Genomic DNA, 13,960 nt, shown 5'->3' with positions numbered 1-13,960 from the left:
CTCCATTTTTAAACCCAGCTTCAGCTGACCTCAGGCCCTGGGCCTTGAGCTGGCAAAGGCGCCTCCTGCCCAGACATTAACCTTGACACCTTACATCAAGAGGCCTCCTTGTCCTCAGGCTTCACGATGCAGACAGAGGGACGGCACATACCCATGTCCTCCAGGAGTCCACGAACTGCTCCTTCCTCATCTCTCCCGGCCTATATTCCCTGCGTCCTGCCACACCTGCGTTCAGTTGTGAAACCTTCCTCGAACTATCCTGCTCTGAGTGTGCCGTCTGCCATTTCCTGCTGGGGTCTGAACTAATGCACAGATGATGCAAGTTTGGGAAACTCATGGAAGTTCCATTTATCCAAAGGTCAACATAGTCAAAGCCAATGACACACCTCTTCTGAGCTAAGACGACCCTAGTATTGAATCCCTCCCTCTCTCTTTTATTCTCTTTTATTTCTCTCTCTCCTCTCTCTCCCTCTTCTCTGTCTGTCCCCTTCTCTATATCTCTGTCCCCCTCTCTCTCTCTCTCTCTCTCTCTCTCTCATATACACATACACATCCCTTCACCCCTTCCAACCTCTGCTGATCACAAACCAAGCCACGGGACCCTTAACCACCCTCAGGCACCCTTAGCAGAGCAGATAAGACCTTTCCAAGAAGGCCACTGGAACCAAGGCAACGCCCTCCACAGCTGCCTGGCAAATGGTGACAAGTGGCTGCTGCCATCAAGAGTCTCAGAAACTCCCCTGAGATGCAAACGGTGTCTCCACTCCCTCCAGCCTGCCCTGGTACCTTCGAAATGAATGATGCTGCCTGAACGTTTGTCCTATCAGAAGGGCCACACTTAAGACAGCATGCGCTAGAAAGAAAAGAGCTGCCCTACACAAAGAGAGGGTTGAAATAAAGGAGCTGGGCAGAGAGCACTCTGTGCAGAGGACAAGGCCTGGAAAAGCAGTTTAAGGTTAAAGAGAAAAATTCTAATAGCTAGAAAGTGTTGATTCCCTTCTCTGCTGGGCCCCACATTGCGGACACCACCTCATTTAACCCCCAAGCAGCCCTGTTGGGGGAGGCACAATGATAACTCCATTACACACAAGAAAACCGGGGCTTGGCAAGATCAAGTGACTTGCCTAAGGTCACACGGCCCATAAGTGGTGCAGTCTGGGTTGTAATTCAAGTCAGTCTGTCTTCCAGGAATATTGGGTCAGACTCCAGAAAGACAGGGAGACACTGAAAGACAGTGAAGAGAGAAAAAAAAAAAAGTGGTCCATCCAAAAGCCAATCCTACAGGTCTCTTCAAGAAAAAGAGACCCAGACACAGAAAGACCAGAGAGACTCATCCCCTAGTGCTCAGGAGACATTAGCCAAGGCTGCCAGGAACAGCTCCCGCAAGTGCACCTGCCTGGCTGAAGGAGACAAGGAAAATGTTCCAGGACTTGGGCTGAGATGGAGGAAGGGATCCTGACTCTCACAGGTAAGGGGCCAGTGGAGACTGGCCTCCCAGCAGCCTTTCTGGAAAGGAATTATAAGTATTCCAAATGTCTCCTCCTCTGGTAAGTCATCCCAGCCTTCTCCAGCTGAGCTAGTGGCCCCTCTGTTCGTCCTGCTTGGTTTCAACATTTATCACACTGCCCTAGGCTGACCTGTTCCAAAGCTTCTCCCACCAAATACAGCAAGTCACTCTGAGAGCAAAGGCCATGTCTTGTTGATCTCCATATCCCAGCACCTTGTGGACCCCACAGGAGAGTGGACATGAGCAAGTGCACAGTAGCCCCCCAGACATCCCAAGGGAGCACTCGGCAGTGTCTCACAGGGCATGGCCAGGATTTTTTTTTTTTTTTCCTCAATGGGAAATTAGTTTTCAGCCTAGGTTTCAAGCTGGAAGTGACTCTTCTCATCAAAGTGACTTTAAAATGTGTCTCCCTTAACACCACCAATGACATCATCTACCTCTTGATGTAATGCACCAAGGAGGACTTATGTAGTCCTCCTGCCAAAACGACCTCACCAGAATCTACTAGGTTGCGACAGTCACATAAATCCATCCTGCATTTGCAAATGGGATATGCCACCAAATACCTGAACTGGACTGTTTAAAAATGTCAATGTCCTAACACACACACACACGCAGAGGGGCGGAGGAAGAGGGGAGGGCTGGGGAACTCCTCCACAGTAAAGAAGTCTTTTTTTTTTTTTTTTCAGACACTACTCTGTTGCCCAGGCTGGAGTGCAGTGGCATGATCTTGCCTCACCGCAACCTCCGCCTCCCGGGCTCAAGCAATTCTCCTGCCTCAGCCTCCTGAATAGCTGGGATTACAGGCATGTGCCACCACACCTGGCTAATTTTTGTATTTTTAGTAGAGATGGGGTTTCACCATGTTGGCCAGGCTGATCTAGAACTCCTGACCTCAGGTGATCTACCCATCTCGGCTTCCCAAAGTGCTGAGATTACAGGCGTGCACCACCACACCCAGCCTGAGTAAAGAAGTCTTTAAAAATGTTAAACCTAAATGCAATCTTTTATCTCTGGACACTGGATTTCTTTTTAAGCCATAAAGAATAGTATCAGAAAAATTGGGGAATTTGACTACGAAGTATGTTTCAAGTAAGGGTATTTTTGTTTCTAAAACAGGGTCTCATTCCATCACCCAGGCTAGAGTGCAGTGGCACAATCATAGCTCACTGCAGCCTCAATCTCCCGGGCTCAGATGATCCTCTTGCCTCAGCCTTCTGAGTAGCTGGGACAACAGGTGCATGCCACCACGCCTGGCTAATTTTTATATTTTTTGTAGAGACAGGTTTTTGCCATGTTGCCCAGGCTGATTTCAAACTCCTGGGCTCAAGCGATCCCCCCACCTTGGCCTCCCAAAGTGCTGGGATTACAAGTATGAGCCACCGTGCCCACCAGAGTATTTTATTATCATTAAATTTCTTGAGTGTGCTCATTACATTTTGTTCATGTAAGAGAATGTGTTTGATCTTAGGCCATACGTGATCAAACGTTCAGGGTGAAATGTCATGTCTGCTACTGACTCTCAAATGGGTTCAATAAAATATAAGCCTGTGTGCATAAAGAGACAGAGAGTGCAAGAAAAAGCCAACGAAAGAAAATGTTTGACAACCGGTGAAGGGTAGATAGGGTGTTCACTGTAGATGTCTGCAACTTTTCTGCAGGTTCGAAATTATTTGAGACAAAAAGTTGAGAGTAAAGATACCTAGGAATGCAATATCTGGGTTACAGGTTAAATGTATGTGAACTTTTTTAAAGTTGGATATAGCGGCTCAGCTTGGGGGACAAGAGTTCATAGTATCTCACAGCCACTCCCAGGGTGGACAAGCGCAGGAGGCAGACAGCGTTCGGAGGAGCACGTGAGATGGAAGCAGCATCCGCTCAATAAATAAATTGAAAAAGATCAAACAGACCATACTGGGGGAAAGTACAAAAATAAGAATGGAGACTGGTTGGGCACGGTGGCTCACCCCTGTAATCCCAGCACTTTGGGAGGCTGAGGCGGGTGGATCACCTGAGGTCAGGAGTTCAAGACCAGCCTGGCCAACATGGTGAAACCCTGTCTCTACTAAAAATACAAAAAATTAGCCGGGCGTGGAGGCAGGTGCCTTTAATCCCAGCTACTCGGAAGGTTGAGGCAGGAAAATTGCTTGAACCCAGGAGGTAGAGGTTGCAGTGAGCCGAGATCGTGCCATTGTACTCCAGCCTGGGCAACAAGAGTGAAACTCTGTCTCAAAAATTCAGAAGAAGAATGGAGACTTAGAGCCTAAAGCTTCAAGCAAACATCTGAGACAGATAACCAGGGTCACTCACAAGGAGTCCTCGGGCTAAGCGATATCAAGGGTCCAACCTGAATTCCTCCCTTGACTGCTCTAGTTAAATGGTCTCACCAATTCCTAAGCTCACAGGCGTTGAGTACATTGCATGTGGTCTCCATAGAGAGGAAAGGCTCAAATGTTTGCAATGAAATTTTTTGTCACCTTCATAACACCTTGAGTTGAATCTTATGCCATTCATATATGCCTTGGGGCCATGTGACCCTCCTCCTGAGACCCATCAATAGGCATCAGTTCAATGATATGGTTAAAATCCTGGAGTCAGCCAGCCTGAAGTTCAAATCCTGCCTTTCTCTCCCACTAGCTATGTGCCCCTAATCACTTAACTATTCCAAGCCTCACTTTCCTTAACTCTAAAGGGGGTACAGTGAATGTATCTACCTTCTAGAGTAGTTAGAAGACGGAATTATATCATGTATGTCAAAGCCCTGGCACAGGGCTCAACAGATGACAAACACATTACTTATTGAAGCAACTCCTGCAAAGTGCTTGGAGCACTGTCTGGCACATAGTCAGGTTAAATAAATCAATATGGCATTATCAATACAGTCAACAGTCTGACTGCCATCACAGGCACAATGAAGGTATCAGATGGGAGACACATCCTTAACAAGGCTTAGACCTATCTGCGGTCAACCTGGTTCCACCAGCGCAATACCTGGTTCATGGTTTTTGCTTAATAATTGGTGGGTGGGTGAATGAATGCCTTCAGTACAAACACTAAGAGCAGCTAACATTTCTACAGTTCTCACCAATTAGGCAGTTGGCTAGGCTCATGCATTCCTCTTCACAACCCTGCAACATGCATTATTATTATTATTATTATTATTATTATTACTATTATTATTATTACTATTATTATTATTATTATTTTCTTGAGACAGAGTTTTACTTTTGTTGCCCAGGCTGGAGCGCAGTGGCACAATATCGGCTCACTGCAATCTCCACCTCCGGGTTCTAGTGATTCTCCTGCCTCAGTCTCCTGAGTAGCTGGGATTACAGGCGCCCGCTACCACGCCTGGCTAATTTTTGTATTTTCACTAGAAACGGTGTTTCACCATGTTGTCCAGGCTGGTCTCAAACTTCTGACTTCAGGTGATCCGCCCGCTTTGGCCTCCCAAAGTGCTGGGATTACAGGTGTGAGCCACCATGCCCAGCCTGCAATGTGCATTTTAAAGGAGGACTGAGGCTCTAGAAGTGGGAGCCAATTGCAGAAAGACACATATATCCAGCAAAAAGCAAAGGCTGACAGGGGAACTAAATGGTACTGGACCCAAAACCACACTGTTAACCATCACTCTGACTAGGGACACCTCACCTCCCATTCCTGCTGTGTGTCAGCCTGACACACCCCCGTCTATCAACCAGAACCAACAGCCGTTTCCCAGAACATCCCCACAGAGCAAAGAATTCACTTTCTGACCACCAGGCAGCCAATCGTATGCTTCATGCCCCATTTGCCTCCAAAATCATGAGCTTCTTGTCAAGACTTAAGAGTCCATCTGAGTTTCTCATGGCAAAGAGGCTCCCACACTAACTTTCTTACCAGACAGCTGCTGTTTCCCACTTAATCCTGACAGCAAGCACATACATTATGCACATGCAGGGAACCGAAACCCCCTGAAAAAATTATTTTTCTTGAATATTAAAAGATCCCACTTCTACCCCAGGCTTTCATTTCCTCTCACGCAAGCGTCAGTTCTATTAAAGCCAAATTACACCACAGAAATGACTGTGAAGTGTACATCAGCAGATCAATTTATTTAATTAGCCTGGGTAATTATAGAGGAGTGAGAAATGCCTTGTGCTGGGAAGGAGCGCATGGAAAGTGGGAGCCGGTGGATGGCGCGCGTGTGTTTCCTGACCAGGGAGAGACTCAGCAGGGCTGCTGCCTGGGGCTTCAGCTCAGAGCAGGGCGTGGGACAAGGTAGCCCCAGCACAGCCCGGCTCCTGTGATCCCTGCCAAATGCAGGGATGGCAGCAGCTTCCAAATCATTCAGGGGCAATGAGGTTTTCAGAACAGCTAAAATGAAATGTACTCTCTTGGCAAGTTTTTTTCTTTTTTTTTTTTTTTTTTCAGACACAGTTTTGTTCTGTCACCCAGGCTGAAGTGCAATGGCACGGTCTAGGCTCACTGAAACCTCCGCCTCCCTGTTTCAAGTGATTCTCCTGCCTCAGCCTCCTGAGTAGCTGGGATTACAGGTGCATGCCACCACGCCCGGCTAATTTTTTGTATTTTTAGTAGAGATACGATCGCCATGTTGGCCAGGCTGGTCTTGAACTCCTGACCTCAAGTAATCTGCTGGCCTCACCCTCCCAAAGTGCTGGGATTACAGGCTTGAGCCACTGTACCCAGCCGTCTTGACAAGTTTTTAAGTGCACGGTGTTGTTAACTATGGGAAAATGTTGTACAGCATTTACAACATATGCATCTTGCATAACTGAAACTTTGTACCCACGAACAGAAACTCCCCCGGCAATCAATATTCTATTCTGTTTCTATGAGTTTGGCTATTTTAGATATCTCCTAGAAGTGGACTCATATGGTATTTGTACTTCGGTGATTGGTCTACATTCCTTAGCATAATGTCCTTCAGGTTCAGCCATGTTGTTGCATATGTCAGGATTTCTTTCTTTTTTAAGGCTGAATAATACTCCATTGCAGATAATAAGGGCTGGCCAGGATGTGGAGAAATTGGAGCCCCTGCACACTTTGGGTGGGATTGTAAAATGATGCAGTTGTTCTGGAAAACAAGATGGAGGTTTCTCAAAAAATTGAAAACAGAAGTACCATATGATCCAGCAATCCCACTTCTGTGTATATATCGAAAAGAAATGAAATTAGGATCTCAGAGAGATGGCTGCATTCCCAAGTTCGGTGCAGCACTATTCACAACAGTGAAGATATGGAAGCAACCTAAGAGTCTGCCGACAAATGAATGCATAAAGAAAATGCAGTGAGGTTTTCAATACAGCATCAGGTAGAGGAATTTTCATAAACTGAAACTTTCCCCAGAAAAGGGGTCCTCATTATTAACCAACAGAGAGCACATATCTACTAAACACATAAATTGAGTGTCTACTATTTATGTAATTTCATCTTCCATATCTGTCTTTCCTGTTGGGCTGTGAACTCCAGGTGAGTTGAAACAATGGGGGGTTAAGAGCAAGTATGATGAGATAGCGAACCTAGGTTTGAACCCAGGCTCCTCCACTTCTTAGATATGTATTCCTGGGCAAGCTGCTACCCTCTCCATGCCTGTTTCCTCATCTATAAGTGGAGATGTGATAATAGTGCCTACTTCATATGACTGTTAAAAATTGAATAAAATATTCAGTGCAACATTCTTAACACAGTAGGTAGTATGTAGTGAGTTTTTGGTAATTTTCACCTATTACTATTACTCATAAATGTTATTCCAATGCCTAGTAATCACTATGTATTCAATAAACATTTGTTGGATACATGGATAGATGCATGGGGAACAGGATGGATGGGATTCAATAGATGGGTGAGTAGATGAGTGGATGCGTGGGTGCGTGGGTGAGTGGGTGAGTGGGCGGGTGGAAGAGTAGATTATTGAGTGGAAAGACAAGTGGATGGGTGGATGGATAGGTGGGTGGGTGGATGGATGGACAGATGGGTGGGTGGGTGAACAGTGGGTGAGTGAGTGGTAGAGAGGGTGATTGAGTGGAAGGGTGGGAGGATGGGTTGATGGGTGGGTAGGTGGGGGGATGGGGGGATGGATGGGGGGATGGGGGGATGGATGGATGGGCAGGTAGATGGATTGACGGGTGAGTGGGGAGTGGATGGGTGAATGAGTGCATGATTGAGTGGAAGGATGGGTTGATGGGTAGGGAGGGGATGGATGGGAGGATGAATGGATAGATGGGTGGATGAGGGCACGATTGAGTGAAAGAGTGGGTGGATGGGCTGACAGGTGGGTGGAAGGGTGGGTGAGTGCATGATTGAGTGGAAGAGTGGGTGGGTGGGTGAGCGCATGATTGAGTGGAAGCATGGGTGAATGGGCTGATGGGTGGGGAGCGGGTGGATGGGAGGATGAATGGATGGATGGGTGGATGGAAGGGTGGGTGGATGGGAGGATGAATGGATGGATGGGTGGGTGGAAGGGTGGGTGAGCGCATGATTGAGTGGAAGAGTGGGTGGATGGGTTAATGGGTGGGTGGGTGGGTGGATGGGTGGGTGAGCGCATGATTGAGTGGAAGCATGGGTGAATGGGCTGATGGGTGGGGAGCGGGTGGATGGGAGGATGAATGGATGGATGGGTGGGTGGAAGGGTGGGTGAGTGCATGATTGAGTGGAAGAGTGGGTGGATGGGTTAATGGGTGTGTGGATGGGCGGGTGAGTGCATGATTGAGTGAAAGAGTGGGTGGATGGGCTGACAGGTGGGTGGAAGGGTGGGTGAGTGCATGATTGAGTGGAAGAGTGGGTGGGTGGGTGAGCGCATGATTGAGTGGAAGCATGGGTGAATGGGCTGATGGGTGGGGAGCGGGTGGATGGGAGGATGAATGGATGGATGGGTGGGTGGAAGGGTAGGAGAGTGCACGATTGAGTGAAAGGGTGGGTGGATGGGTAGATGGGTAGATGGGTGGGTGGATGTGTTGATGGGGGAATGGGGGGGTGGAAGGATGGGTGGGTGGATGGGTGGGTAGATGGACAGGTGAGTGGAAAGATTAGTAGGTAGGTGGATGGAATAGGGATTTTCCAAGTGTATGGTGGAAATAAGAAGACATATGACATGATCCTTGCCTTCAATGATAATTATTATCTCTTCTGCATATTTAGTGCTTCGTCATTTCTAAACAGGCATCTTGTACACCACCTGACATAGGCTAACAGCTCCATTTTACAGAAGAGCAAAGTATGATTCAAGGAGGCTGAGTTCATGCATTCATTCAAGTATTTGTTGAGCAACAACTAGGTGTAAGACACACTTCTACATGCACATATACAGCACTGAACGTATAAGTAAAAATCCCTGTCTCTAAGAAGCTCATATTCTGGTTAGAAAAGGCATGCAATAATAAATAAGGAAAACATATAGTATAAGATGACAAGAAATATTATGAAGAAACATGAAGCAGGAAGGGGAGATATCAGGTGCCAGGAGGTGGATGAGCAAGATTGGGATTGTCAATACAGCAGCCAGATAAAGTCTTACTGAAAAGGTGTCCCTTGAGGAAAGGCCTGGAGAAAGTCAGGAACAAGCCAAGTAGGTGTCTTAGCAAAAATAGTTTCCAGGCAGACAGAGCATCCAGTGCAAAAGCCACATATCAGCGAACAATTACAGGGCACTTACCACAAGCCAGGGTCCATTCTGAATGCTGAATATACATCAGTTATTTAAGCCCCACACCAGCTCTTGAGGGAGGTGCTGTTATCATCCTCACTTTGCAGATGGGAACACTGAACAGCACAAAGACTGAGTCACTTGACTATAGAGCTGGGACTGGGCTGAGACAGCTCAGCTCCAGAGGCCATGCTCTTAACTGTTACATCCTTCCACAAGCAAGGGTCATGCCTTAGAAAACAGCAAAGCTGTTTCATCTCACTCCACTCCCACAGCATGCTCCACTCTCCTGTACTGCATTGAAAATTCCCAGGAGGGGAAAAGACAAGATGTGCATACAGGAAAAAGCAAATGACAAATGCAAGAGCGAACTGGGAACCCCAGATGAAGGGTGACATAAAGGTCCTATTACCCAGCCTTTTGCTCTTGCGATTCTCTCTCTCTGCAAAGCACCCTCTCCTTCTCATCCATCCTGTGAAATCCCATGCATCCCTTGAGACGTGGTTCAAACATCATAACTTCTCTGTAGTTTTCTCTTAATTAATTGCTCCCTCGTTTTCCCTCTCCTGACAATTTATATAACGATGATGATGATTTAAATCTGACATTTTCTGAGTGCTGAAGATATGCCAGGCAAGTGCTCAGTCATTCTCACCACAGCTCTATAAGACTTTTTTATTCCCTGTCTTATAGCTGGGCATACCGACACTGGAGAGATGGGTTTGCACAATGTCACACACATAGTAAGGGTCCACTGTGGGATTTAAACTCCCGCTCTGCCTCCAGAGCCCAGGAACTCCACAGAGGTGATGCAGGCTGCCGTACTTCTCTGTGAGCTTGTCTGTCTCCTTCACCAGGTAGTGGGCTGCTGGAAGGCAAAGAGCCTTTCAGGTTCCAAGTCTCAGCACAGATCCTGAAAAGGATTGTTGACAATCCCCCATACCATGTTATTCCACAAGCATGGGGGAAGCAAGGTTCCCTGGTAGATTCCTAGGGACATAATTAGCAGGGTTTCTTCCACACAATATCGTTGGGGAGCTTCTGGAGGGTGAACCTACCCTAAAATATCTCCCCACCAGCCCACTAACGGGCCATCAGCATCATTCCTTTAAGTCCAGGCATTATGTACAGAAGACTCCTTGTTAAAATGAAAACCTGGAAGCTGGAAAGGGGTGGTGTCGTGTGCCTTAACCCATCAGGTGCCACCACTCTCTCCTATGCATCGGAAAGACATGCCTTCTGCTGAGCAAGTGGCTCCTGGGTGTTTAAGAAGCCCAACGAGCACGGCCAAATGCAGACTCAATAATTAAATCTTCTTACTTCTACAGTTTCACATGAACAGAAATCCTCAGCTGAGAGGTAAGGAGCCAAATATAGCCAGCACCCACAGCAGTGCCCCAGGGCTTGGGGGCTGCTAAGATCTGCCTGCAGTTCATTTTGACTGCTGATGGAAGTGGACAGCGGCTGATCTCCCTGGCCACATCTCTGCATGGGTGGGCAAGCACGAGGGCTTTAGTTGGGTTTGAATGGGGTGTTTTGTGTTACCTTGTTTTGAGGGGCACAATAGAGAGGAAGGGAAAAGGGGAATAGGGTAAGGGCATGGCACCTGTTTCCCAAGGGGCCCCTTGGCCTGACTTGGACATGAGTTGGACAAGAGGCCTCTGGGGCCGCTGTGCAGCTTGGGCCACAAAGCGCAATGAGAACTAAGGAAGGGATTGGCTTCCACCCAGAACAGAGCACAGCCCTGCCTCTGACTTCAAGGACAGAAAGTTTACAGAGGGTCGAGGGAGCCCCCGGGGATGAACAACGATGTCTTCATAATGGGCTCCATGACTCTGAGGATCCTTGACAAAAGGGGGAGGACGGGAGCAGAAGAACTAGACAGATGCCATGTGGTGCCTGCAAAGGGCAGGGAGGTGAACAGGCATTTGCAAAACCCAGACACTGCGGGAAAGAAGAATTTTACAAGGTGGGACCTGGATGTCTGGTGTATATAGATAGAGACAAAAACATGAATTTGGAGTTATTGATATCAACATGCCTTCATCAGATCATCCATGATGAGACCTGAAATGACCTGCAGTGACCCTATTTTCTCAAAGCACGTGCTGTTCATAGACATTTTAAATAACGTTGGAAAATTTTGTTTACTTTTTTCATGAAGTTATATTTTTTCCAACCAAAAATGTATCAATTATTGATGGATGTAATTTGGAATGCAGATAAAATCCATGTTGAAGTTGAGAATTCCAACCAGGTTTCCCCTGGCACAAACTACTGTCAGGATGTCCTCACAGCCGGGGGGGGGTGGGGGGAAAAAACATCCCAAGAGGGAAAATGGCCTTTTGGGTATGGAATCTGTAAACCTAACGGGAAAGCAAGTATCACAGGGCACTGAACTGGAAAGTTTTGAATTGGGGAGGGAGGTGAGGTAGTTAAGGGGGAAGAAAATAAGAAGCATCCGGTGAGTGTAATTCAATTGAGTGTGCCATGATTTTACCCCGAGAAAGGATTACTTTTTTAGCTTGATCCCCAATCAGGTTGTTTTTAAAGCAAAACAGAGGGAGACTTACTGTCCCTACCAATGACACAACTAATGTAGAAAGACGCAGCTGGGCAAAGGACTGGGACCACATGGTTTAGCAAGAGAGAGGGAGCTGCAGGACATGGGAGAGAACCCAAACCTAGGGCAAGAGGCCAACAGCTCAACAGCGGCAGACATTTGCAGAGCGCATTCAGGGAAAAAACTTCCACAGAAATACCAAAGGTAAAGACTCAGCTCTGAAGGCAAATGTTTAAACCCATTACTGATGTAGATACCTTTATTTCTCTGAAAACAGCAATAGGATTCTGATATAAACATTTGCACCCCATCCCAGCACACAGAAGCATAACAGGCATAAGCAGAACACCCCAGCTCAGACCCAAAGAAGGTCTAGTCTCTTGGTTACATATGCCCAAGCATTCTTACCATGTCCTGAAGGAGACACAAGCACACTTTTATACCAGAAATCCACTGCATAGTATACATACCGCAAAAATAAGAGCTCCTAAGTGAACTATTTAGTAATATATAAAGGTTATCACTCCAGAATACAGGTGCCACCATCATCAAATAACCCTTTTGCCATATTCAAAAAGTTCTAAGTTAAATAATCCTCCTGATACTGTTACATATGGACATAGTCACCAGGTCAACCTTATTTCACTATTCATTTGAAGAATTGGCACCCAGAATGTATTTGTATCAGAGGGATTCTTCTGAATGAAAATAATTGTTAAAACTTCAAAGAAGTGGCCAGGCGCAGTGGCTCACGCCTGTAATCCCAGCACTTTGGGAGGCCGAGGCAGGTAGATCACGAGGTTGGCAGACCAAGACCATCCTGGGTAACATGGTGAAACCCCATCTCTACCAAAAATACAAAAAAAAAAAAATTAGCCTGGCGTGTTGGTGGGCGCCTGTAGTCCCAGCTACTCAGGAGGCTGAGGCAGGAGAATGGTGTGAACCCGGGAGATAGAGCTTGCAGTGAGCTGAGATCGCGCCACTGCACTCCAGCCTGGGCAATGGGGCAAGATTCCATCTCAAAAAAAAAAAAAAACTTCAAACAAGTGAAAGTTTTAAAGGAAATGTAATGACTTTAACTGAAAAGTACAGAAGTAGGACTTTAGGTATGGTTTGATTAAGCAACAATGTCACCAAACACTCTATCTTTGTCTCCCATCTTGAGTAGCCAATGAATGTTGAAAGCAACAATGATTACATGCTTCCTTACTGATGTCTACTGGGCAAAGTCCAGTAGTCTTTGAGCCTTACACTAATCTAACCATTCTAGGTTGTATGACCACTCCTTATTGATTAATGTGGTCATGGAATGCCATTGACTTAGTCTTGGGTGGCATGCCCAACCCTGAACCAATCACCGGAGTAAAAGAAGAGAAATTACCCAGATGGCTTAGGTCTAATCAGAACTCATCTTGGCATGAGGGGTAGGGGTTAATCTCCCTGTACCCCACAAACTGCATGGCTCTGCTGTACAATAGGCAAATAGATGCGGAAAAACAGTCACATGTCCATAATAAGGAAAACTAGGTAAGCAGCTGGTTTTGCTGACTGTTGCAATACCAATCCTAATGAAGGTTTAGATGTGCATCAAGGAAGCCAAGAGGTGAAATGAGCTTTGGGGTACAGATAGGAGACTGCTTGAGGCTTCCTTCACAATGCAGTCTAAGACCAGCTCTCCTACCCCAGCACAGAAGGAAGAACTGTTCTCAGTGGTAGTTGCAGCATTCAGCATTTTTGAGTCCTTTCCCTGTTTCATGACCTGAGCTAAAAGTTCTACATGAATTGCCTCATTTCTACATTGCAGGAACTTTGGGAAATAGAAAATATTATTATCCTCATTTTACTAAGGTCCATGGAGATTAGATGACATTCCCAGGGTCACAGAGCAGGAAGAAATAGAGTCCAAGCCCTCTGTACCTAGAGACTGAGGCATTATTCACCAAGCCTGACTACCCGCAGGACTCTGCTCTGTAGTCCCCCAAGGCTTTCTTAGCTCTTTGCCTCTAACAGAGTCCCCTGGAATCACTTGTACAAAGATGGGTTCAAGTTTCTAAAGCCAGGGTTGCCCAGTCATCTCAAATCTCAACAGATGGCTGCAGAGGCCACCTTTGGAACTGGTGGTCACCCTAGGCTGAAAGGTAAGAGCAAAACAACTGTGTGAGAAGAAAGTGAACATATATGCAAAGCAATTAGAAGGTGGAAAATTATGCCTCCCCAATAGGTCAACAGGTACGATCTGCCTCAA

General features: G+C 46.6%; 1 protein-coding gene and 1 pseudogene across 21 annotated transcripts in view; both read right to left on the bottom strand.

Moving 5' to 3' along the window:
- RBFOX1 (RNA binding fox-1 homolog 1) overlaps nt 1-13,960 on the bottom strand; it is a 2,494,239-nt gene that overhangs the window by 2,378,755 nt on the left and 101,524 nt on the right. The window lies entirely within an intron of this gene.
- LOC129015334 (nucleophosmin-like) overlaps nt 1-13,960 on the bottom strand; it is a 62,080-nt pseudogene that overhangs the window by 11,730 nt on the left and 36,390 nt on the right.

Source organism: Pongo pygmaeus, chromosome 18 (genome assembly GCF_028885625.2).
Source record: "Pongo pygmaeus isolate AG05252 chromosome 18, NHGRI_mPonPyg2-v2.0_pri, whole genome shotgun sequence".
NCBI classification, from domain to species: Eukaryota; Metazoa; Chordata; class Mammalia; order Primates; family Hominidae; genus Pongo; species Pongo pygmaeus.
Note: the sequence above shows the minus strand (reverse complement) of the source record. Positions and strands in the feature narration are given on the sequence as shown.